The sequence below is a fragment of the Mirounga angustirostris genome, unplaced genomic scaffold, assembly GCF_029215605.1.
Source record: "Mirounga angustirostris isolate CCGP_5_RB_7025 unplaced genomic scaffold, mMirAng1.0.hap1 SCAF_9, whole genome shotgun sequence".
Lineage (NCBI taxonomy): Eukaryota > Metazoa > Chordata > Mammalia > Carnivora > Phocidae > Mirounga > Mirounga angustirostris.
Window position 1 is genome coordinate 128,710,725 of NW_026991717.1, and position 24,274 is coordinate 128,734,998.

General features: G+C 40.5%; 1 long non-coding RNA gene across 1 annotated transcript; it reads right to left on the bottom strand.

The window, feature by feature from the left end:
- Nucleotides 1-1,283: 1,283 nt before the first annotated feature.
- On the bottom strand, nt 1,284-23,858 carry LOC135361490 (uncharacterized). The gene is made up of 3 exons (XR_010404771.1): nt 23,329-23,858; nt 2,646-2,801; nt 1,284-1,503 (listed from the first exon to the last, which is right to left on the bottom strand). It is a non-coding gene; the product is annotated as an uncharacterized LOC135361490 (long non-coding RNA).
- Between the last annotated feature and the right edge of the window lie 416 nt (nt 23,859-24,274).

Here is a 24,274-nt window from a genome sequence, read left to right on the forward strand (position 1 = left end):
TTTTATTTTCCACATAAAAGTCTGTTAAATATTTAAAGATAGCAATTGAGCATTTCCCAAGTGCATTTTCCAGGCTAAATATGCAAAATTAGCTAACTCAGAGATTCTTTTTGATTTGGTTTTACTTTATATAATAAGGTATCATCAATTACAATGGTAATAGCAATAGGAAACCCTCAACTGGCCATTCATTCCTCATGTGACAGAGTTTTAAATTTTTTATTATTCATAGTACCCTCCTCTGGATGCACCTTACAATATTCATTCCAAATATTCCCATATTTGGTCCCCATATTTAATAGGACTATATAATAAGTCTATGATCACGTGATTCAAATAAAATAATGAATGAAGTTCATGTTTGGTTGTCATCTGTATTGCCTGCCCTCCTCAATCACTTCCATGGCTGAGTTGTGCTGTAACTGCCATGTTCAATATTATACTCCCTGTTTCTAGCACCTTCATATAGTCCTCACAGCAACCAGCATGTTGACTGGTGCTTTAGCTGTTAAGCAAAAATACATGCATTAATGAATAACTCACAGACAGTTCTGAGCCTTAGCCCTTTGTCACAGTTTATATTCTTGTAAGCCTAGGATGGTCTATCCTCTGATTTTACTTTTAACTAACTTAAACCATATGTTAAATTCATCCTATTGGATTTGGTTCATGATGCCAGTCTATGAAAATATGTTTGAATCATTCATTAGTCACAAAAGCTTTATCTCTTCCTTCTAACGTTGCATCGGTCACATATTTGGTAATCATGCTTGATGTGTCCTCCACGAAGCCACGAATTAAATATTAAATAGGACAGAGCCAACAACAAAGTTCTCTGGCATATCGCTGGAATCCACTCTCCAGGCTACCATAATCCATTAATCAAACTCTCTGAGTAAAGTTACTGAACTGACACAAATCTATCAGATTTACCATCTAGCCTATGTTTCTCCTTCTCCAGAAAAGAACATAAAATAATTTGTCAAATGCTTTCCTGAAGCCAAGGTATTATGGGATATATTAGCAGTGTGCTCCCTCCCAAGTTCCTGTAAAGCAAGAATTTTTCTATGGAGATATAGAAATTGTTTCACCGAGAAGACCTTTTCTATCTCTACAACGCTAAGATAATTCATATCCACACGGAACCTCATATCTTAAGCTACAGGGTCTGTTTATGGGCCCTGCATTGCTATTTATTGAATGCTTGCCGAATATAAAAAACTGCCCAGTGACAGATGTATGGCATCTTCTTTTTTTTTTTTAAAGATTTTATTTATTTGACAGAGAGAGACACAGCGAGAGAGGGAACACAAGCAGGGGGAGTGGGAGAGGGAGAAGCAGGCTCCCCGCAGAGCAGGGAGCCTGATGCGGGACTCGATCCCAGGACCCTGGGATCATGACCTGAGCTGAAGGCAGTCGCTTAACCAACTGAGCCACCCAGGCGCTTGTAGGGCATCTTCTGAAATGAACTTCATCACAACCCCATTCATGGGGTATTCTTATCTGCATGACAAAGGGGAGAAAATCAAGGCGTGGAAATGCAAAGTAATTTCCCCAAGTTCCAATAGGTAATAATATCTGTTGTCATGTGACTTATGTTATCACCAGGGCTGGCCACTTAATTTGTGGAATGAAAATTGAAACGAAAAGTGAAAATGAAGTGAAAAATGAAAATGGAGGGCCCCTTGTTAGGAACTGACAGAATTCATATGTTGAAATCCTAACCCCCAAGGGGATGGTATTAGGAGGTGGGGCTTTTGGAAGTGATTAGGCTCTGCCCCAGAGAGGTCTCTCACCCCTTCCATCACGTGAGGACACAGCAAGGAGATGCTGTCCATGAACCAGGAAGAGGGTCCTCACCAGATACCGAATTTCCCAGCCTCCAAAACTGTGGGCAATAAATTTATGTTGTTTATAAGCCACTCAGTCCATGGTATTCTGGTAGAGCCTGGATAAACTAAGACATCCCTTGTTCAAAAAAGCAGGAAGAAAAGTGTGTTGTTCAATGCACTAAAATATAAGGCTTTTTTCCTTTCTTCCACAATCTTTCAATGTGTCATGATTTTTTTCTATTTGCTACTTAATGTCATTCTCAGTAAAGGAACATGAAATTTTAAATTACTGGGCATGAATTTTACTGTTCATCTTTACATTATGCAATGCCAGTATTAAATGGATATGTAAGTGCATGTAATTGGCATGTGAAATCACAGACATTACACAATCTGTAGTCAGTAACTCGCACATGTATATGTATTTCCTTCTTACCAGGAGAGTGGAAACTCTGCACAAAACTAACTTAACTGTCTTTACTTCCCACTTCTAGATACCACATGTTCTACCGACACTACCTACCTTTGGCTTACTGGTGAGTAAGGAATGACTGAAAGGAAAATGAGTTGCTCTATCTTTCCTTTTCCTCCTGTTCCTGTTCATGACTTTCAGTGGCAGTAATTGGGCAGTATGGGGAAGAAACATGAGTGAGAAAGGAGAGGATATGGTTCTTTGATCTTTAGTGTTTCCTAGAATGCCACTGCCTTCCTTCTGTGTTCAAGGAGAATTCTGGTTCAGAGTGCATGGCCGCTCTGGGCTATTAGTGCCCCACTTACTGAGTTGTTGATATAACACCTTTAACTTGTACTCACTTGGAGCCTTGCTGAACTCCCACACACGGGGGTCTGCTGGAATTCTGTGTTCATGGGTCATCACAAATGCTATATGCAAGTGACTGGTAAGGAACAGCAGACAGACACATACCGCCTCTGCTCACGCACATGACCCATTGTCTCATTAGATTTCACCTAAGAAACACAGGTAAGAAGGTAAAATCATTAAGAACTTCAAGACAGAAACAGCATAGCATTAAGTCAGGTCACGAAGTCCTGAGTAACTGACTGTATGGGTCATTCACCCATGAAGCTGACCCTCCTATCACCACCGATCACTAGACCCCTGATTACCTCCGAGATCTCCCCTCCTGCTCTCCATTCCCTAGCTCACCACCCTCCAGACTCTTTGGGCATTTTTCTCCTTTAAAAAATTTCAAGCAATTTCATGCACTTGCTGTTCCCTCTGCCTGGAAAGCCTTCTCCCACTATGTTCACATGTTCCACTCTTCATCATTCAGACGTCAGTTCCAGTGTCAGGTCTCAGACTTCCCCTGAGAGCCCTCTCCAATGCTCCCCCATCTCTCTGTCATACTATGCTATTTTATCTTATTCACACCACATGTAATCATCTGAATGCATCACATGTATGCCTTTACTTGTTCACTGCCTGTCTCTTCCAAGAGAATGTAGGCTCTAGGAGAGCCAGGCCATTGTCTGATATACTCATTGCGGGGCCAGCCCCTAAAACCTTACCTGGAACAGGGTAGTTGCTCAATACATATTTATGGAATGCTTGCCCAAATCAATGAATCATTATGCCTATGCTAGACCACACCTCATGGTCCCTTCTCAATAAATATTAATTAAATTACCAATGTGCATAAGATGACTCATTTAGTAGAACTCAAGGTCCTTGAAAGGAGAGAATTATGCAAAAAAATTAACTATGACAGAGGAGGTAAGATCAATTACTTAAAAACAGATATGTGGAAATGGCCAAATGTTCCCCTCCACCCTTGCTCATTTTTCTTTTCCTTTTCTTGCAGTAAAACCATAATATCGAGCTGGTAACAGCCCAGCTGTTGCCATAACAACAGACTCTGCGGACACAAACTTTCAGCTGAGATGAAACCACATGATGGAGAAAGAATTGTTTAGCTAAGGCCTATCGGAAATAATTACAAAGATGACAGAGGAAAGAATTAGCAAGTAAATTGGTTTTGAACAACTGCATCTTCTTAGGCAGATAAGAAAATAGGAGATAAAGCTGAATCACACCTAAGAATATATATCTGTGATGGAAAGTCACACAAAGTCAAAAAAAAATTTTTTTTTTCCATTTTGTAAGGAAATAAAGTTAAGTATAAGCTGATCTGGAAGAAATAGCACCCTTCAAACACTTGGGCCACTTCTAATTCAAATTGAAACTGAACTGGCCTGGCTTTGCCTCCATTTCAATGTTTTTATGCAATTGCAGAGTTCTTGAAAAATTGTGGGTAAATCAAATATCTAAAAACCAAATCAGAATTCATGTGCACTGGCTGTTTTGGTTTTTAAAGGAACTTTGGAAAAATCCTTCTGTAAAGCAAATAGCTCCTTTGTTATAGGACTAGACCTTCCCTCATGTATAGATCTTGTAAGTTTTTACATGATAAATATTCTTCAAGCCAAATTCTCTCAGTGACCAAAGCAGGGTTATTTAACTGATTATTTTCAAATGGTCTTCATGTTTTTGGATCTCGGTTTGTCTGCATGAAACCGGGGAAATGATTGTTTGCCAGCCACCAACCTCACTATTGGAATGTCTTTTTTTTTTAAAGTTCTCTGAATTCATTTCTTGAAAAGCATACACAAATCAAATCTCCCGATGATTGCCAAATGAGCTGTTTGTTTTCTCTTACACATTCCTCCTCCTCTGCATTTTCTCTTTGTCACTGTCAACATAGACCTCACTTTTGTGACTCTTGGGACATATAGGGCTTTTGATTTCTGCTATTTAGGGACTCTGTTCCCTTGCCTCAACCTGTACAATCAAATGAGAACAACAACAGATCTTGTTTAAACGAAGATTCAGTCTTCTCTAGGCATCATTTCAGGATTTTTGGAGAAATGAGATTGTAGAAATTCAATAAATACAGAACCACCTAAACCATCTGTACTAATAAATTAAAGCCTCTTCGGATCAGACAGCAATTTTAAAAGGAGCTATTCACACATGGGTGTGTCCAAACAGTGACTTGTTTGTTCTTTTACCTGCTGCTAGAAGGGGTCATTGCTTAGCTCAGCAATAGAACAATTACAAGTTCCTGTTATGGATTTATATTATATTAAGTTGATTTACTGAATTCTTCAAAGATAATGCAGGGTGATTTCCATTTTCATGGAAAATTCAACACTTATCTGGATGTATCTCATTTTTCTAAGACATAGTATAGTCTTAGTATAGTATAGTATAGTATAGTATAGTATAGTATAGTCTGCAGCCTCCTTGGACAATTTAAACAGCATCATGCATGGTACACCCTGAAACCCAACAAGGTCCAATCCCATAGCTATTTATTTGTTTTCCTCAGTGCTTAGCACCAAGGATAAAAGAAAAGAGTTACAGGGCAACTGCCTTCCAGGAGCTCATGATCAAATTGGAAAGAAAAGCGAGGCTCAGGAAAGAGTTCAACAGCATGGCTTGGTATGAAGACAGTAGAACAGACTGTGAGTCCAAAATCTGAACTTCAGAAATGATGGAGCTGAGCATGGTGGGGAGACGTAAGAGGTGGAAGAGACTGTGTTGGATATTAAAGGAGATAAATGTGGCCTGGTAGGGAGGCATGAGGAAAATACCCTAGATTAGGAGACTCGTAATAAGAAAGACCCAATTCTATTCATGATCCACCGTCTCGGGATACAGCTGAAGATCTTATGGACAACGCTGTCACTAGAAAGTGCTCATTGCCTCCCTCACCTAGTCTGGTCTGCTCTGATCTGGTCTAGTCTATCCTTCTGATATCCCACCTCCTGCCCAGCTCCCCTTCCCCAGCCCATCTTCCACCCTGCCTGGGAATGATGGTAAAGCATCTCCACACCACAACTCATCAGTGACTCCAACATCCAAACGGCATTGAACAACTCCAGAAAGATTGCTTTATAACCCACAGCAACACATTTTCTTTCCTTCCTCCCTTTCTCTTTCCCCATATGTCACAGAGCAGAGCACAGGAGATATTCATCAGCCCTCTCTCCTCCCAGTTTCCAAAATCTTTCTCAGACATCAGTCAGTTCTGGCACCCTGCCTCTTCCTCTCCTCTGTCTACAATTACAAGTCACTTCCAGGAGTATATCTCTGGCCTTACCCATGTCATTGCAGATGGTCTTCTAGACCTTTCCGAACTGCCTTCTCCATCTGTTATCCCCACTTGCACAAACAAAGCAGCCAAGAGGGCCCAAAATTTCCCTTAGGCAGCGCGTAGGAGAAAGGCTAGGAAAACACTTTATATTGTTCCCGTTAAAAACATTATCTCATTCCCAGGGGCCTTTTGATATAGACTCAGTTCTTACAGATAAGGACATGGCCCAAGGCTCAAGTTGAGCAGGGAAGTAGAGTTTATATCTGGGTCTATTCAACTTTAAAGGTCAGGGTCCCGTCGGCAACAATGCCCTATCAGCAACAGTGCCCTGTCTCTTTCAGGGCCTTGCTCTACATAGGTGTCCAATAATCCTTCAAGAAAAAATGCTAAGCAGAGGCTTGGTGGCTCTGAGACTATCGGGCAATGCACGCACTCAACAGTTAAGCGGATTTTTCTGCACAACTGTGAGGCTGTCAGACAAGCCAGGAGGAAGCCCAGGAGTCCTACCTCTGCAGCCTCCTTGGACAATTTAAACAGCTTTAGAAACTTTTCACTTAAGGAAATTAGAGGCTTCATACCAGCACCACTGACTGTTTTCAGGAGCTTGTCTCCCTAGAATCTGTAGCAGCTGTGTGCAAATTAATCAGTCATTTGCAGGCTACACGGAGCCGAGACTGCAGAAACAGCTGGGCATATTTATGAAAGTTTGTCAGGGATGTACCAGCGTGTTCGGAGGTACCTTCTTTGTTACGTGTCATTTCGCTGGCAAAGAAAAGAAGGCGAGACAGATCCCGCCAGTGTCTAGAGGATTAATGAAAGCCTGGCAGAAATCTGAAGCCGAATATCTCTTCTCGTTCTAATTTAGGCGGAGATTTATGGGAGAGGGTCTGGGGAGGCAAACTGCATCAGGCACCGCGCTGATGGGTGACTCGTCTGATAACTACAATGGCATTTAATTTCCACTACGTGCCGCCAGTTGCCCTGCACAAGAATGGTGATATGCGGCCGGGTCTGATTCGAAGTATGGGGCCGAGCCAGCCCCATCTCTGCCCGTCCCTCTGGGGTGGCTCCTGCTTTCCCCTCTCTCTGCTTCCAGCCCCTACCCAGGTTTCCAGAGCAAATCAAAGAAAACATGCCAGAGAATCCACAGCAGGTCTAAGTGAGTCTAATGTGTCATGACTCACTTTTTTTTTTTTATCTTTAAATACATACAGAGAAAGCACAGATGATGAAAAAAAATCAACAGCACACATGCCGAGAGAAGGGAACAAACTCTTCTGGAAAAACTAACTGACAAGTAGGATAACCTACTTTTGGAGACCAAAGGTCCTATTTCAATCTCATTCACTCACTTAATTTGACATATCTGTGTGGCTTTGTCATGAACAAAGGTCCCAAATATGGCATGGGACATATTTCTACCCCAAATTACTTATCATATTGTCTGAAATTCAAATTTAACTGTGCATCCTATATTTTTGTGTTTTAAATCTGGCAACCCTACCTGTAAATAGGGGAATGGAAAATATTTAGCAATCATACTAAATACAACCACAGCAGACAGCCCCTCTGGGTTCCTACCCACAGCCTCATTCTTCCACACGGTTCCATGCATGTACAACCAGAATTTATCCTAGCACCATAGCAAGGTCTGAGCATTATGTCCCTCTGGCTCCCAACTTCCTGCCAAAGACATCGTCCAAACTTAGGTTTCACATTAGTATTCTACAAAAGTTTACCAGATTCATTGGGAGATTGCTTATGTTCAAAGTTGGGTTTAAATGTGCTGTGCAATTACTATTTTTTTTAATCATACTCAAGTGTGATATTTTTAATGCATTCCTATATCGATTAGGAATGCATTTAGTTGCAATTAACAGACAGTCCCTCTTAAACAGTTTACTTTCTCACATGACAAGGAGTTTGGAGATAGAGTATTGATGACACTGATTTAGTGATTCCAACAGTGCTAAAGCCCACACTTGTGCTTTCCTCTGGATCTTTCTTTTATGACAGCAAGATAGTCGCTGCACCTCCAACCTTCATATTGACATCCCAGCAGGAAGAGGGAGACAGAGAGACACCAGGTCTCTTTGTTCCTTTGGTTTAGGAAAGCAAAAGCTTCTCTAGGAACTACCTGGCTAGCCCAGGTCACATGGACACTCCCAGCTAGAATGGGAGCAAGAAACAACAGGATCTCATGTAAACTTAGACCAGTCATGACCCACCTCCTGAGGCTGGGCACGGTACTGCCTGAACAAAATTGAGATCTTCTTTATATTTGAGTTGAAATGAATACTGAGTAGGTCACCCAGAGAGTCTGCCAGAATTCTTTGTCTTTCAATATAATTCTACCTTTATCCTACTGGGGATCCTACAAATCTCATAGTTGCTCCCTTTATAAGCCAGGACCTCCCCAGTACTTAAACATTGTAAATAATGCCAACTGTAGGGAGGACATTTTATTACAGGAGGCCCAGTGCCTAGCACAGAGTATAACTTACAAGTACTGAGTAAGTATTTATTGCTGACTGAGAAGATGAATGAAAAATGTGACTCAGATAAATAGCAAAAGAGGAGTTTTAGTGTCATGACCTCTGCTGCTAACCATAGTTTTTTTAACAGTAATTTTTTTAACTTAAAAAGGCTTTATTTGGTTTTATTGTATTTCTACAGAAGTACTACATTACTAAAAAAAAAGAAGTACTACGTTACTTCTACTAATACTAGTAATATTGTACAACACTATTACTGCAGTAAATATAGTAACACAGAAAACATTCTTATTTTACAATATGGGGGTACAATGTGTGGAAATCTTTCCTTAGCTGCCTCCAGCCTGTTCCTTCCTCACAGAGAACTGTGTCTACTGTGTGGACATCACCACCCATCCCATCAATTTTCTATACACTGACAATCATCTGTGAACACAAACACACACATTTTTCTTAAGGTGTGTTTTGATTGTATACAAATTTGCATAAATGTGCATCACACCATACATACTGTTTTGTTTTGTTGTACTTAACAGTAAGTGCTGCCATTCTTTCTAGGTCAGTACATGGAGATCTTCCTTATTTCATTTTAGACATTCCTACCTCACATATATCTAGCACTTCAGAGCTTATAACGTCCTTCACATATATTACTTCATCTGACCTTCACTATGTGGATCATTATCCATATGTTTCATGGATAAAGAATCTAAAGGTCAGAGAGGTTGTCGAAGTCAGAAGTAAAACCCAGCTACTCCCATCCGTCCAGCTACTCCCATCCTGTGCCCCATTCCAACGATGTGTCTTTGCCTCCAAACACATACTCAATTTGACTTATGACCACTTGACACACACTCATCATTAGAGCATGACTGCTTGAGCAAGGTTCTGCAATCTTCACTACCCATAACTCCCGAAATGTATGCCCTCCTGATCTAAGTTAATAGGAAGAGAGAGGAGAGAAAAGCAAAGGTTGTGGGAGGAAGGAAGGGGAGAAGGGAAGAGGTGTCTGGCAGCAGGCTTAGGGGGATTTAAAACCAGAAGGGACTATTTCTGGTGAATTTTTCACCTACAAAACTGTAAAATGGAGTTATGAGCAAATGGACCCAGGTTTCAACAGAGTTAGGGTGCAATCCTTGGAGTCAGCATGGAAAACGCGATATTCGAATCTGACCCGTGGTCTATAGTCTGAAGACACGCACTTCCCAGCAGAGAAAATCTGTCCTATCTCTCATGCCTCCAGGCCCTAATAAAGGGCTTTACATCAACATAGAGCCAGACTCCAGGTGAAAGCTGCCCATGGTCTCACCCAGCATATTTGAGCTTCCTCAAATACTTTAAGAGGCACTGTCATGTATGTTTCAAAACATCATAAAAACAACTTGGAATGCCTCCTCCAAGGGGCATAAGAGAAATCAATACATTCTGATTTTCTCCTCCGTTAAATTCTCAATGACTGAAACAGTAGTGTAGCTGGGGAGAGTTTAGCAGCTCAACTACCACATACTAAATTCTTCTTCTTCGGGATGATGGGGCCTTATTTAGGTGCCTATTGGTAGAGCTTTAGGGCTTTAATGGCTTCAAAAATGCACTAATAATCAGCAAAAATAAATAGAGCACTCATGGAAGAACGAAGATAATTATTTGTGGAACCATCTGGCATAATAGCTACACTCATAGCATGGTAACTAAAGGCTACAACACCATTAAAGTTAATAAACAAGAGAGATTGTTAAGTGAAATGGTGCCATGAAATTGGTGAGCAAGGATTTCAGAGGCACTATGAATATTTCTCAGCGAAAAGACAGGCCACATTATAGGTAAGACGGAGAGGAACTCTCAGGGACTCTATCATCCTTGAGCTTTCTTTCTCTATTCTACACATCCAATCCACTAGCAAATTCCATGTATTGATTGACAAAGTTCATCCAAGATCCATCTCCTTCTCTCTATCCCCACAGTCCCTACTTACATCATCTAAGACCTAGGTCCCTAAAAGTCTCAGTCTGGTCTCCCTCCTTCTGCTCACTTGCAATGTACTCTTTACAAAGTCATCTTATAAAAAATATAAGGGGCGTCTGGGTGGCTCAGTTGGTTAAGCGACTGCCTTCGGCTCAGGTCATGATCCTGGAGTCCCTGGATCGAGTCCCGCATCGGGCTCCCTGCTCAGCAAAGAGCCTGCTTCTCCCTCTAACCCTCCCCCCGTCATGTACTCTCTCTCTCTCTCATTCTCGCTCTCTCAAATAAATAAATCTTTAAAAAAAAAAAAAGACCTTTAAAAAAAAAATATATATATATATATATATATATATGTTGTGAAGGGGCACCTGGGTGGCTCAGTCAGTTAAGTGTCTGCCTTCAGCTCAGGTCATCATCCCTGGGTCCTGGGATCGAATCCCACATCAGACTCCATGCTCAGTGGGGAGCCTGCTTCTCCCTTTCTCTCAGCAGCTTTCCCTGCTTGTGTTCTTTCTCTCTCTCTCTCTCTGTCAAATAAATAAATTAAATATATATAGAGAGAGATAGATAGATATATATATAAATAATTTTGTCACTCACTGGCTTAAAGCTCTAATGTCTTCCCATCTATATTTGTTTCCTTTAGCTGCAAGAACAAAGCACCCCAAACTGGTGGCTTAAAATGACAGAAATGTATTGTCTCACAGTTCTGGAGGCTAGAAGTCTGAAGTCAAGGTGTTGGCAGGGTCCTGCTCTCTCTGAAACCTATAGGGGAATCCTTCTTTCCCTCTTCTAGCTGCTGGAATTTTTTGGCATTTCTTGGCGTGTAGATTCAACTCTCCAACCCTCTGTCTTCGTGTGCTGTCCTCACCATGACTTCACTCATCCTCCATCTATTCACACCTATCTCTGGGTCCAAATTTCCCCTTTTTCTAAGGACACCAGTCATTTTGATTTAGGGCCCACCCTAATATCCTCATGTTAACTCAATACTATCTGTAAAGACTCTATTTCCAAATAAGGTCACATTCTGAGGTACTGGGGGGTTAGGATTTCAATGTATCCTTTTTTCTTTTGAGGTGGAGGTGATACAGTTCAACTCATAGCACCAACCTAAGCAAACTCCAAGTTTGTCAACTTGGTTGACAAGTCTCTGTAGGATCTGACCCCTGTCCACTCTCTGACCTCCCTCACTACACCCTGGCCCTACCAGCCTTTTTGATGTCCCTCAAGCCTGTAGAGCTCTTTGTAGAGCTTTGTTCATGTGGCCCCCTCTACCTGGAAGACACTCACCCTGGGTCTGGACATGGATCGACCCTTCTTACTATATAGTAAAGTGCTCTGTCATTTATCACTGCTCAGCAGAGGCATATCCAGATTTTGTGAGGCTTATACAACTCAGGGGAACCCCTTTGAGAAGAAGAGTACACAACTGCATATTAAAACAGGCCTCAGGCTTTGGAAGGGGCCTAAGCTGCACCCCAATTCAAAGAAATGCCCACCGCTCACACTCCAAAGTTACCCTATCTTATCTCCTCATTACACCTATAACTTATCACTAACACTTGTAACAATCTGAAGTTATCATTAAAATATTCTTTCCTATACATTGCCCCCTCATACCAGATTGGAATCTCCAAGAAAGAGATGCTCTACTTATTTCTACTGGTAGAGATTAAGTCTTAGCATAGGGCCTTGCCTGTAGCTGGCACTCAGTGAATATTTACTGTATTTAGAAATGCATGAACAAGTGAATGATAAGAATATCAATAACATCAATGACAATTAGTTGTAGGTTGCTTGCTTTGTTCCAGATACTCGCTATCATTATCCCTCACCTTACAGGTGCTCCTGGCTGGCTGCTTGTAAATGGCAAAGCCAGGGATTCGGAGCCAGCACTCCGGATTTAGATTTCACGCTCCTGACTCCGATACTACACTGTCAGGAGCAAAGGAAGTTTGCTTGACTGACTCAGTGTTCATCACTATGCCCCAGAGATTCCCATTTCACGGAGATAAGGATTTAGTAGAGAAGAATGAGGTAACTTGCCCTTCACACCATGTACTCGGGAAAGAGAAGACACATGTGACGTCTTCTGTGCCAAGGTTCCCATAGAACAATGGAGGCCTTCCATGGAACCCAGTTGTATCTCCTTGCCAGACTTTTTCTTGTTAAAACTTCAGTATATGGTGCATTAGGAAAAATACACGTCATCAACTTTAAGTCAAATATGCAAGCCAATAAGAGCCTTCTATGACTTACCCATAGGCTCGGAACTATTATGGAAGTCTTTGCTGTCACAATTTATATGCTTCTTTTTCTGAGTGGGCTTGTGTGCACAAACATATAAAAATGATAATAGCTGGTACAACTTATTCTTCTGGTGTGCTCACCCCTACTGACCCACTGAATTCCATTCACATCACTTCTTATCCATTGAGTTTGGGAAGAAGGAAAATACTCAGTGCTTAAATAAAATGAAATAAAAAAATTAAAGACTTGCATTCTTCACAGCTTAAAATAAACCCTTCTTGACTTTTCACTGATAAGTCTGACAGCCTCTGTTTGGGCTCTTGCTCTCATAAATAAGGCAAAAGGAGAAGTCTACAGAGGTCTCTAGCTTTTTCTGAAGCATAGCGGCAGCAGTCAGCTTTATTGGGAATGAGTAGGTGAGGTAAGAGGACAAAGTTGATGGGAGGAAAAAGCAAAGTGCATATTTTTTAGCAAAACTCCCTTGAATAAAGAAATGTCCCTACGGAGCCCTTCTTTGAAATACGGCAGCAGAAGACCATCCTGTCTAGCACTGCCTTCCCTGCTTGTTTAGCTCTGCTCTGTTGTATAATCTTTCCTTAATCCATGCTAACAAACTAGGTTGGTTGTCAGATGGCAGGAATGAAGCACTCTCTCCCACCACCATGGGGGCCAAAGGATGCGTTTTATTCTCAGCAAACCACACTCCCAAAAGTAATAGCAGAAAGATGAAGTGAAAAGCATGAGGCTCAGTCCATCTCAGCTTTATATTTCCTGACGGTAATGATGAGAAGGAGACACCATTGGCCAATAAGAAATATCTGGCTTTTATTTAACTACCAGGGATAGAGGAGGGGGAGAGACAACTTAAGTCCTTCTGCTTTACTTCAGTTAGAATTTCCTCCCTTGGCTGGGAGTTGTGTTATCACCAACCACCTTGTAGACGTATTTACTAGCTACCCACACGTATACTCTGAATTTAGAGAATCATGAGAGAAAGTACAGAAAAGGAGATATTTTTTTTTCTATTCAAATTGTTGTACTAAGTTCCTAGTGACAAAGGTTTTGCTTCATGTAGCAGATTTTTTCTCATTGTTGGAGCAGAATAGTGCTTAAGGACATAGTACTGACTCATTTATTTTAGACTTGAGCTTTCATTAGCTCATGGGAATCACAGCTGAGACCTGTAGACTGCCCACATTCAACAATTTGTTCTTGTCTGGCCCAGAATCCACATAGATTATAACCAGTCTCCAGTTTGGGTTTGGAATACATTAAACCTAGAAGGGCACATACCAGGGACCTTAGTGACTGATTTTACAATAAATTTGATAGAAAACTTTCTGTTCTGAGAGTAGGGCTCACATACTACAGAAAGATTCCATAGTAGGGTCATTTGTACTGTCCCTCATGCCACTTGCAAAGACTCTGCCACCTCAACAAGTTTTGATGGAATTGGTGAATACGATGTCTGTCTTCAGATGGAGGCACTGCCCTTGCTCTATTATCGAAAGAACTCTCCAGTGCAGTGGTTTCCCATAAATTTGCAATTGTAGGGTCTTTCTGCCCATGCTTGAATCAGGTCCCAATATTATTCAACATAGCCCTGAAGCCACCAGGCCAACAACACTGTCCTCAGACACTCTGTCTGTCTTATACTAAGTCACATCACTGCCCGTTAAACACCAAAGCAACAGAAAATGACGCTTTGATTAACAGCATTTCTCTTTTAATCTCTCCAGATTTGCGAGTTGTTGGAACCATTCTCTCTTCTAAAGAGTAGGTTTTTCAAAAACAAAGGTTTTTTGCTTGCCCTTATACTTCTAAACTCCAAGAAGCAAGACTTCAACAAATGCTTCCTTCTTCCCTCAGAAAAAAAAACAAAAACAAAAACAAAAACTTCCTTGAACTCCTACTATTTCCTAGGATGCAGTGGTGACCGAAATAAATAAAAATCTTTCCCTCCTAAAATTTAGAAACCAATCTCAATAGCAACCAAAGGCTTATATAAACCAGTCATTCCAATCTGTCATAAGAATTATGAAATAAGATACATAGGACATAAATGAAAACTAGATAAATGTGTAAACTCTTACTTTCCAAGGGCTGGCCAACCCATCCATGGTGTGAATTGAGATCTCAAACAGAAGGAAAGAGTTCATGTTTTTATAGCTTCAATACTCCACATCCCAGGCAGGAGAGCACACATGGACAATCCTCTTGCTAAATTAAATGCACGTGCACTGCTCTTTCTCCAAAACCCTCCCAAACCCAAACAGCACTCCAAGAACTCATTGTTGTGATTCCCTGTGCATACAAAGGGAGAACATGTATCAAATTTCCTATCAAATTATTTTTTTCTATTAAATCTATATCTTGGAAAAGCTTCTACCAATATAACTTTTTTGCCAAATGCTATGAATAGAATATATGCTGGGGCATTTAATATGAAAAGGACAATTTCAAATAGCTGTACACATGTTGAAAGTTTAAAAAGTTGTTTGTTAACTACTTTAGTTATAATTCATTTAAAAATCCCATTATGTTTGGTTACACAAGAGTGACTTTAATACACTTAAAGATGCAGTACTCCTTAGCGGTGACATATTTATAGTCTGAACATTAACAGGTTTATAAAATAAGGCTGTATTTTCTCAGTGTCAAACATCCCTCATTGAAGACAATTATTCAGTCTGCCTATTTGTAATTAGGTATGAAATAATTTATGATTATGAAGATAAGTGAGCAAAAATTTTTAGAATAACTGCATACTGTATTATATTATTAAAAGATTTCCATAATCTTTCCAGGGTTTGAGGAGTCATAAATTGCCCAGATCTGATTTCCAATGGATTTCTCTTAGAATTAATAAACATATGGATCTAATCTAAGAATGTGTGTCAAAATAATAAAGGGAATAGCTTTACACAAAGCTGAAAATGAGATGGATTGACATAAGCTGACTTTGGTTTGGACAACTACAACAAGCTGCCTATAGTCAACCCACAAAGACAGACTCTGGCAGTTCTGAGGAAGAAAGAATACCCCACTGGGGTCAGAAATGCAGCCTAGGTTCAAGTAACACACGCTAGAAAAGTTTTCTTTGCCACACTTCCTTCTTCTTGACAAGGACCAAGAACACTTTCAACATGTCATTCCCACGTGGTATCTATGGCTTCCTGGGCTATGCAGTCAGTTAAAAGGAATGGACAGAGCAAAGTCAGCCTTTTTCTCACTGCCTCTGCCAACAGAATGACCAAACATACAAGGCATCAACCTATTTCTTGCTTCTTTTCCCTCCCATTCAAAATGAGTAGTGAGAATATGGGGCTGCTCTTGGTTTCATTCGAGCTTCCTTCTGTTCAACATATTTCTCCTAGTAACTCTCAATGTATATCCATGTCTTCTAAAACCTGAGCAGAGACGGTCTAACTTTTACTGCTAAGTTTAAATTTACTAATTTTTGCTATTTTGTAGCTTCTCCAGCTCCCAAATGTTCTGTGTAAAATACGTTGTGCTTTCAAAGTTGAAGTGAATTTAAGAAAATTTTGTAGGCTGATTTATGTGATGCCCCCCAGAAATTCTTAAAATTTCCAATAATAAGCCAAAAGATGAGGACTGGAACACATAACCATAATTCAATCCCGTTTCCTGATTGCTATGCCATCCTAGAGGGAGCCTTTATGGAACCCAAATAGAAAAATTGATAAGCTGATTATGTGTGAGTAAATCTGAACTTGAACGCGGAAGTAGCCTCTGAACAAATCACTTCAGCCAATTAACATTCAATAGGTACCCACAGAACATTTAGCGTGAGACCACAGTGAAGTTGCACCTACTAAATAGCAAACCTACTCAGTTGCTAGAGCAGAGGGACTTGGCTGTACTACCTTCTTGCACAATTGCTCTCTGACACTCTCAGTTCTGGAAGCCCACCAAGAAATGCACACTGGAATCGACTTTCCGATTAAAGCAAAACTGACCCTACACCACAAAATGTTTAAAATTAGGCTACCAGAACTAAAAGGATGTATTCAGAAATGTTTTGCAACTTCAATTTGTTGTTGTTTTTTGAAGATTATATAGACCATGCCATCAACCTGGTGCACGGACTGAACCTAAGTGGGGAGTCATAAAACAGAGTAGGTGAGTCCAAGCTAGATCTAGCAGTCAATCTGTACTATCTGGTAGAAAGCAAAAGCTTTCTTGGCCTGAACAACTCCAAGAGACCATTTGGTGTCATCTTCATTCATTCTTTCATTGATCTCTCTTCCATTAGACAATGCACAAAAAAACAAACTTCCAATATCATGATATAGAACCAACCTATAAAAACAAGTCTCCAGGGCCTGCATGCTGCTCTCCCAAGTAGAGGTGCTTACACATGCCAGCCACACAATCATGGCTGGTGAATGAATGAAGTATTAGTGTCCCTCTCTCTCCATTTCTTTGCTCAAAGCACCTCCCACTGGAGGATACGATACAAAAGCAAGACATCAGAGACATGTGGGAACCAGATGAATCCTGAGATCGAAGACATTGAAGATATTGTCTAGTCCAACTCACCCTGCAATACAGTGAATCAATTTATAATCACATTCATCAGGGCTTGCGCGAACATTTCTAAAGGAGGAACATCTGATTCTTTGAAGAGTAGACCATTCCTTTGTCAGAGAGCTCTGATTATTTTAAAACTCCTTTTTTATGTTGAGCCTGAACACTAGTGATTTCTAACCATGGCTCTTATTATGACCCCTTAAAACAGAATATGTCAACTCCTTCCTGCAGGCCTTCAAATATTTAAAGATAACTATTAAGTCTTCTCAAATGTCCCTTTCTCCTAGGAAAATCATCCTATTTCCTTCAACCATTTATTCAGTCATTCAGTGTGATTTCCACTACCTTCATTACCCTGGTCACCATCCAGATAGTTAATGATGGTCTCACAATGCAGCACCCAAAACTGAAATCCATACTCTACATATATTTCTATAGTACCATGGCAATTGGCAGGGATTTCTCCATGCAGGGTTAATGTTATGAAACACCTTTTAAATTAGCCAAAGCAAGGGTCCACATTTTCTGCTTGCTCTATGTTTCCTATTTAATTTACAGTGTGGGCCACCAGCCATTAGGTAGGTGTGGGGAATGTGATTGTTGCCAATAAGTGACCATTCCCTGGTTCAGGAGATACATAAAACTCTAATGGAGCCGTTATTCTTAAACCCACAGGATATATAACAAGAACAATAAAGTGATATGTTTGCAATATCTGCTTTCCTTAAAAAAAAGAAGAAGATGCATAATGAAAATATCCATCTTCGTTTTATCTCACATGGTGATGTACAAAGTAACTACCTGAAAATGAGATTCTTATGTTAAGTATTAAGAGGAGAACATAGTCTTGCATTTACGCACACTCCCAGGGCATGCTAACTGCTATGACATCTCATTAATGCACCAGCATCTAGAGCTAGATGACTTTGGGTATTGTAATACCAGCTTCCATAGCAACCTATTGTCCTTGCACACTTATTTCTTGAATCGTATGCCTGCACATGGAGCTGTAACATACCTAGAAAAGTAAGTGTTCAATCACCAAGCAGCTCCAATAATGAGGATGCATAAGGCGCTCAAAGTTAATGTGGTTTGGCCCCAGAGTAATCGTCCTGAAAGACTTTTATTTACAAAAATAGGAGTATGAGTACTTAGCTGGGGCAATATGAACCCCACACTGCTATTAAACTCCTGGGTTAATTATGGCTTAAGAATGGAATCAGGATACACTGGTACAGAATGGATGAGGTTAGGGCTGAGGATTATCAGGTCTGGCTGGGACAAGCCAGGAAAAAGCAAGAATAGCCATGACCATAGTTATAGTGATAGAGAATAATATCTAACATCATTGAGGATTTACTATGTTAAGCTCCTCTGTCACACACCTTATAGCCATCATTTTGGTATAACGTTGTGAGAAAGGATTTTGGAGGGAAAAAAAGTTTATCTTTAGAAACTTTCAAAAAGGTATTCAGTACTTTGGATAACCCAAGGTCATCATGATGATTATTGGTAAACTATGTAGAGTTTATAAAAATGGTTATAGTAACACATTACCATATGTCCCTGAACTAAATGGCCTCACAATTCTGTGCTTTTTGAACTTCTGATTCTGTTTTGTATTTATTCTGTCTTTCTTAGAGAGGTCACCTCATGGCACTCTTGGGGTCTCAAACTGCAATAGCTCATCTCTTTCCATTACTTCTCTCCTAAGGACAAAGAACCCAGATAACTAAGACTAATAGAATTATAAAACAAATGGGAAAGCCTCTGAGAAAGTCTCTCCATTGAGTAAGCATATGAGCATTTCTATCCAAACTTTTTAATATCTATATTCATAGCTCAGGTGCCTTTTTATTCTTCATTATTACATGTTCTTGTTAGGTAGAGACATGAGCCAGAAGACCTGTGGATACACTGCTTATTCTTAATGGCAGTCTTATTGCTTCAGATGGAGCAGTCTTATTAAATAACCCTCTTTAAGTGAAAGAGCCATTAAGAGACTTCCTTTGATGGACAGAGTTGGACTCCTACCCACCCTTACCTCTACTGAAGAATCCGTCTGTATTGCCAAGGCTAGTGTTTCTCAAGTTCTTTTGACATTGAGACATGTTTTTAATTACAGTTTTTGGATGGAATGAGGGACTGGCACTTACAAAATATAATGTGCACTTAGATTAAATGGCAAAAATAGTTTTTAATTTCACTGAAGTAACAAATTCAAAAAAGGAACTCACACTATAAAATGCTGCAAACACAGGTGGAAAATTATAAGACAAACTAATACCTTGAATAAATGATAAGCATTAGTTTTATTGGCAGTGGCTAAATTTTGCTTATGCAGCAATGAATTGCTGAAACATCTTGCATAAATCCATAAGGTAATTTCTCAGGCAATTCTTTTTTTGGGTCTGACATGCCACTATTTAATGGAAGATTGTAGAAAAAAAAAAAAGAATCATATACACGTGTGTAGCAACAGTCATTAGTTGCTTATCTCTGGTGGACATACCCCAGGGTGATCCCCAGTGAGTCACCCCGTGTGCAATCCTTCCCCTTGAGGGTGGACAGGACCTGTGACTTGCTTCTAAGCAACAGAATATGGCAAAGATAAAGGGATTCTGCAGATGTTATCAGGTCTATCACCAACTGACTTTGAGTTCATCAAAAGTGAGATTATCCTGGGTGGGTTTGAACTAACTAGGTGAAACCTTCTAAAGAGGATCCAGACCTTCCCTGAAGTTAGAGAACAAAGCAGCACCTTCTCTACTGTCAGCTTGAAGAGGCAAGCAACCATGAATTGCCACGAGGAAATGAATTCTGCCCACAACCGAAGAGAGCCTCAAAGCAGATCCTTCCCTAGTGGAGACTCCATATGAGAATGAAGCCCATCTGATACCTGATTTCAGCCGGTGAGATCCTGGGCAGAGAACCCAGTTAAACTGTGCCTGAACTCTGACCCACAAAAACTGCACAATAATAAATGGGCATTGTTTTAGGCCACCAAATTTGTGGGAATTTGTTACACAGCAATAGAAAATGAATGCATCACCTAATAGCCTTTCTCTTTTTGTAGTGCAATCTGTATTTCTAGCTGAGAACATTGCTGCACAGCTGAAAACTACGTTCCCCAGACTTATCTGAAGTGTGATGTAGGCAGCAGTTAATTTGATGTGTGACTGAGTCCTGGTCAGTGACTTAAATGTAAATGATGTTAGGACATTCCAGAAGCATTTTTAAGTGACAACTTGCACCTTTCTTCGTCCCTTCATTCTGTTGCATGAAAAGAGATTGCGATGGCTGGATCTCCGGCAGCCATCTTAAACCATGAGTATGGGAGCTTCATGCTAGGTGGAATAGTAAATTGCCAGAATTCTGGCTCATAGGTGATTTCATGGAGATGACAAAGCACTGTGTAATACTATATCTAGCCTTCTTTTATGTAAGAGAGAAACAAACTTCTATTTAAGCCACTATTTAGGAATCTGTATTACTTAGGGCAGAATCTAATTCTAAGAAATTTTTATGAAACAAATTAATACAAAAATAAAATATCATGGCTTATTTTGGCTCAGCTATTAGCAGCATCTTAGAGAGAACTAATAAATGCTTGAATGATGGTCCCAGTACTGACATGGACTAATATTGCTAATAAAAACGAGACACTTCATTAAAAAGCAACCTAGTGTCAAGTATGTAAAAGAGGTTGTACGTGAAAATACCCAGATTACCCCATGCTACATAATATTAAAACACTCAATTCTATCCATAATTGAAAATAGTTATTTGAAAAATGGTGTTGCATTTAGACAGTTTAATTCAGCTGTCTTATGAACACAACAGGGCAATGCTGGACATACAGCAACTGAGTGACCACAAATGTGTGTGGTTTTAGGGCTCTAGGAAAGCTCCAATGTTCAACATTATGGACCTGCATAGCAGGCTGACTGCCATTCTTTCATGGTAGGGTCTCTGCTCCTTGTGAATTGCAAATCTCCATAGCACAGGCACCACCGAGTGTGCATGCTATGCGTAGAAGCAGCTAAGGTGGAGAGGGGGATCGCGGGACCTCTGTGTATGGAAGCACAGGTGTACTGGGCAAGGAAGCTCAAGTTCAGAGGCTCACGGTGGAAAGCACAGAGGGGAAAGAAGGGTCCTCAAAGATAAACAGCATCTACTTCACAAAATTCACTAAGCCATGAATTCTTTCAGTGAATAGCTAATTTAAAAGTCACAGGTACTGGGGCGCCTGAGTGGCTCAGTCGGTTAAGCATCTGCCTTCAGCTCAGGTCATGATCCCAGGGTCCTGGGATGGAACCCCTCCTTGGCCTCCCCGCTCAGTGGGGAGTCTGCTTCTCCCTCTGTCCCCCACCCTCACTCATGTGCACACTCTTTCTCTCTCTCTCTCTCTCAAATAAATAAAATGTTTAAAATTTTTTTTTTAAATAAAAGTCACAGGTACCGCAGATATGGTGACCAAAACAGACCCTGCCTTCAAGATAATTCAGCTGTATCATAGATGAGACACCACCCACAATTCCCAGGCTGCAACCTAGGGCACGATGCAAATGAGAGCCTCTTTCCATTCCAGAAATCTAAACTTCATGGGTATTAAGGAGGGCATGTACTGCATGGAGCACTGGGCGTTATACAAAAACTATGAATCATGGATCACTACATCAAAAACTAATGATGTATTGTATGGTGAGTAACATAACATAAATAAAAAAAATTTTTTTTTAAATCTAAATTTCAAAAGGAAATCCTTACATTGTTGGTCAGTTGATCCTTTAATTCAGACAAAAATATCCAAACCACGTCATATGTCTAAGGAGCTACAATTTTTAAAGCCTAAATACACAGAGTATATTCATACTAGTGGGGGACTTGCTAAGGTTGTCTTCACGTACCAGCAAAAGCACTTCTTTCTGGCCCTTGACCAAGTCTAAGAATCTTTATCCTGACAGTATTTGGGGGGAAATTATTATACCTGCTTATATGGAAAAAGACTATTCAGCCATAAATGTTACATTCCTGTAAGATGCTATAATGTTCTGCACCCCAGTCTACTGCGCGTTCCTACTTAGATGGTAGCATATTTCATGATTATACACATCCATGACAGAGATGAGCATTTATATGCTAATCACTGCACGACAAGCAGCTATAGCCTTTCACTAGAAGCCATGAGACTTTTCATCAGAAAAAGCCATTGGGGCACAATAGATCACCAGAAAGTGTGTTTGGCTGGCTTAGATAGTCAGAAAAATATTTTTTCTTGTACATGTTTTAAGTAGTAACAGGAGTGCTCATTGTACCTTCACATCAAAAAAAAAAAAAAAGCAAATGACTGGGTATTAAAAAAAAATAAATATACAGATAAAAGGGAACTGGTGAAGTTCCTCCCCTGTGCCCATCCCTGGTAAACATAGAGCCCCATGTGCAAGTGGACAAACGCCACCGTAAATAGTCAGCAGCTATTGAAACAAACCAAGGTGCTCAGGAGAAAAATTTTTATTGGAAGACTAAGAGAAATATTGGTGTAGAACTGCGTGCTCAATAATACAGGATAGAAGAGGAAATAGTTTCTTATGACACAAATAAGGACAGCCTGGGGTGACATCAGTTAGCTGTTGATAATATTTCTGGTGGCTAATATTTACTGAATGCTTACCATCTGGGCTAAGCATCCTGCTAAGAGCTTTATATATGTTTTGAATTTTAATTTTATACACATGCTACCATTTCAGTGCTACAGCTGACCCATTTTTATAGCTGAGTAAACTGGGGCTTAAAGAGATACAGTAACTTACCCCAAATTGCTAAGTGGCAGATTAGAGTTTCGAACCCACCTCTCTCCTTGACTCCAATGCCATGGGCTTGTTTCATGGTGGAGAAAAGACCATTGCCTCCCGTGGTAGGCCACAGGCCATTGTGCAGTGGAGCCACCCTGTGGGCCCAGGCTGGTCACCAGGGGATGAGTGCAGCACCCGCTGGAAGAGTGAGGGATGCTCACAACCCCAGCAAGTAGGACTGTCAGAGGTGTGACTGCCCCAAGGGCTGTGGCCAGTGAACCTCAAAGCAGATCAGAGCTAAAGAGAATGAGTGAACACTTACCGAGAAGCTTCTGGGAAATATGGCCAATTGGCAGATGGTAGATGAGGGAGCTTGAGGTGAGGGATCTCCAAGGTCCCGCAGCGGTGTAGATGGGGGCTCACCGGCTGGCAAAAAGAGAGCCCGCAGCCTCCTATCTACCAATAGTGGGGCATTCACTTTAGCCCTCTCCTGTGATCCAGTAAAACTATGAGGAACTTTGGATGCCTGTGCTCTTTGTGCTGAAAAGATAACTTGAACACTTTTTTATTCCTTCCCTCCGGGCAGTCCCAGTCTGTAAGGAGCTATACAGATACATTGATGCAAGATTGGTTCTCATGCCTGACAACAGAGGTCTACCCGAGGTCAAGCCTTCTTTGCATCTTGAGTAATCCCTCCTAGAGACATCGAAGACAGTGCCCAAAGTGGGGCTGACTGTGTAAGCTGTTTTGGTAATTAGGGGGAAATAAGCTATGCAAAGAAGTGGTGTTTCACTTTTACTTCCATTTTAAGGCTCTTAGATCTGGGGTTTTCCTCTTTTCATCTGGTGTATGTTCTGCTTCCTGGCCTTTAATGCCAGACAAGGCGAGAGAGACTACTTTCTGGCAAGAACGGGGTAAGTACTCATGGGGACTTATAGTCTGCTTTTTTAATTAGGGTCAGCCAAATATCCTTCTACTTAGGTTAAACACAGCTAAGTTCCTTGTCCAAGTTCACAGTTTCTTTAAAATCCTAATGTGATACTGAAGTTAACAGAGAAGAATAAGGGAGAGAGAGAGAGGAGAATAACATCCGGCTAGGAAGATTCTTTGAATAAATGCATGATGACTCATTTAACTTGATTCAGAATGACATTTCAAAGTTAGTTCCATAGGTCACAGGCTATCCTTTACCTTGAAATAAAATCATTCTACAATGAACACTATCATTCATATATCTCACAAAACAGATCAATTGCATTGATTGTGTG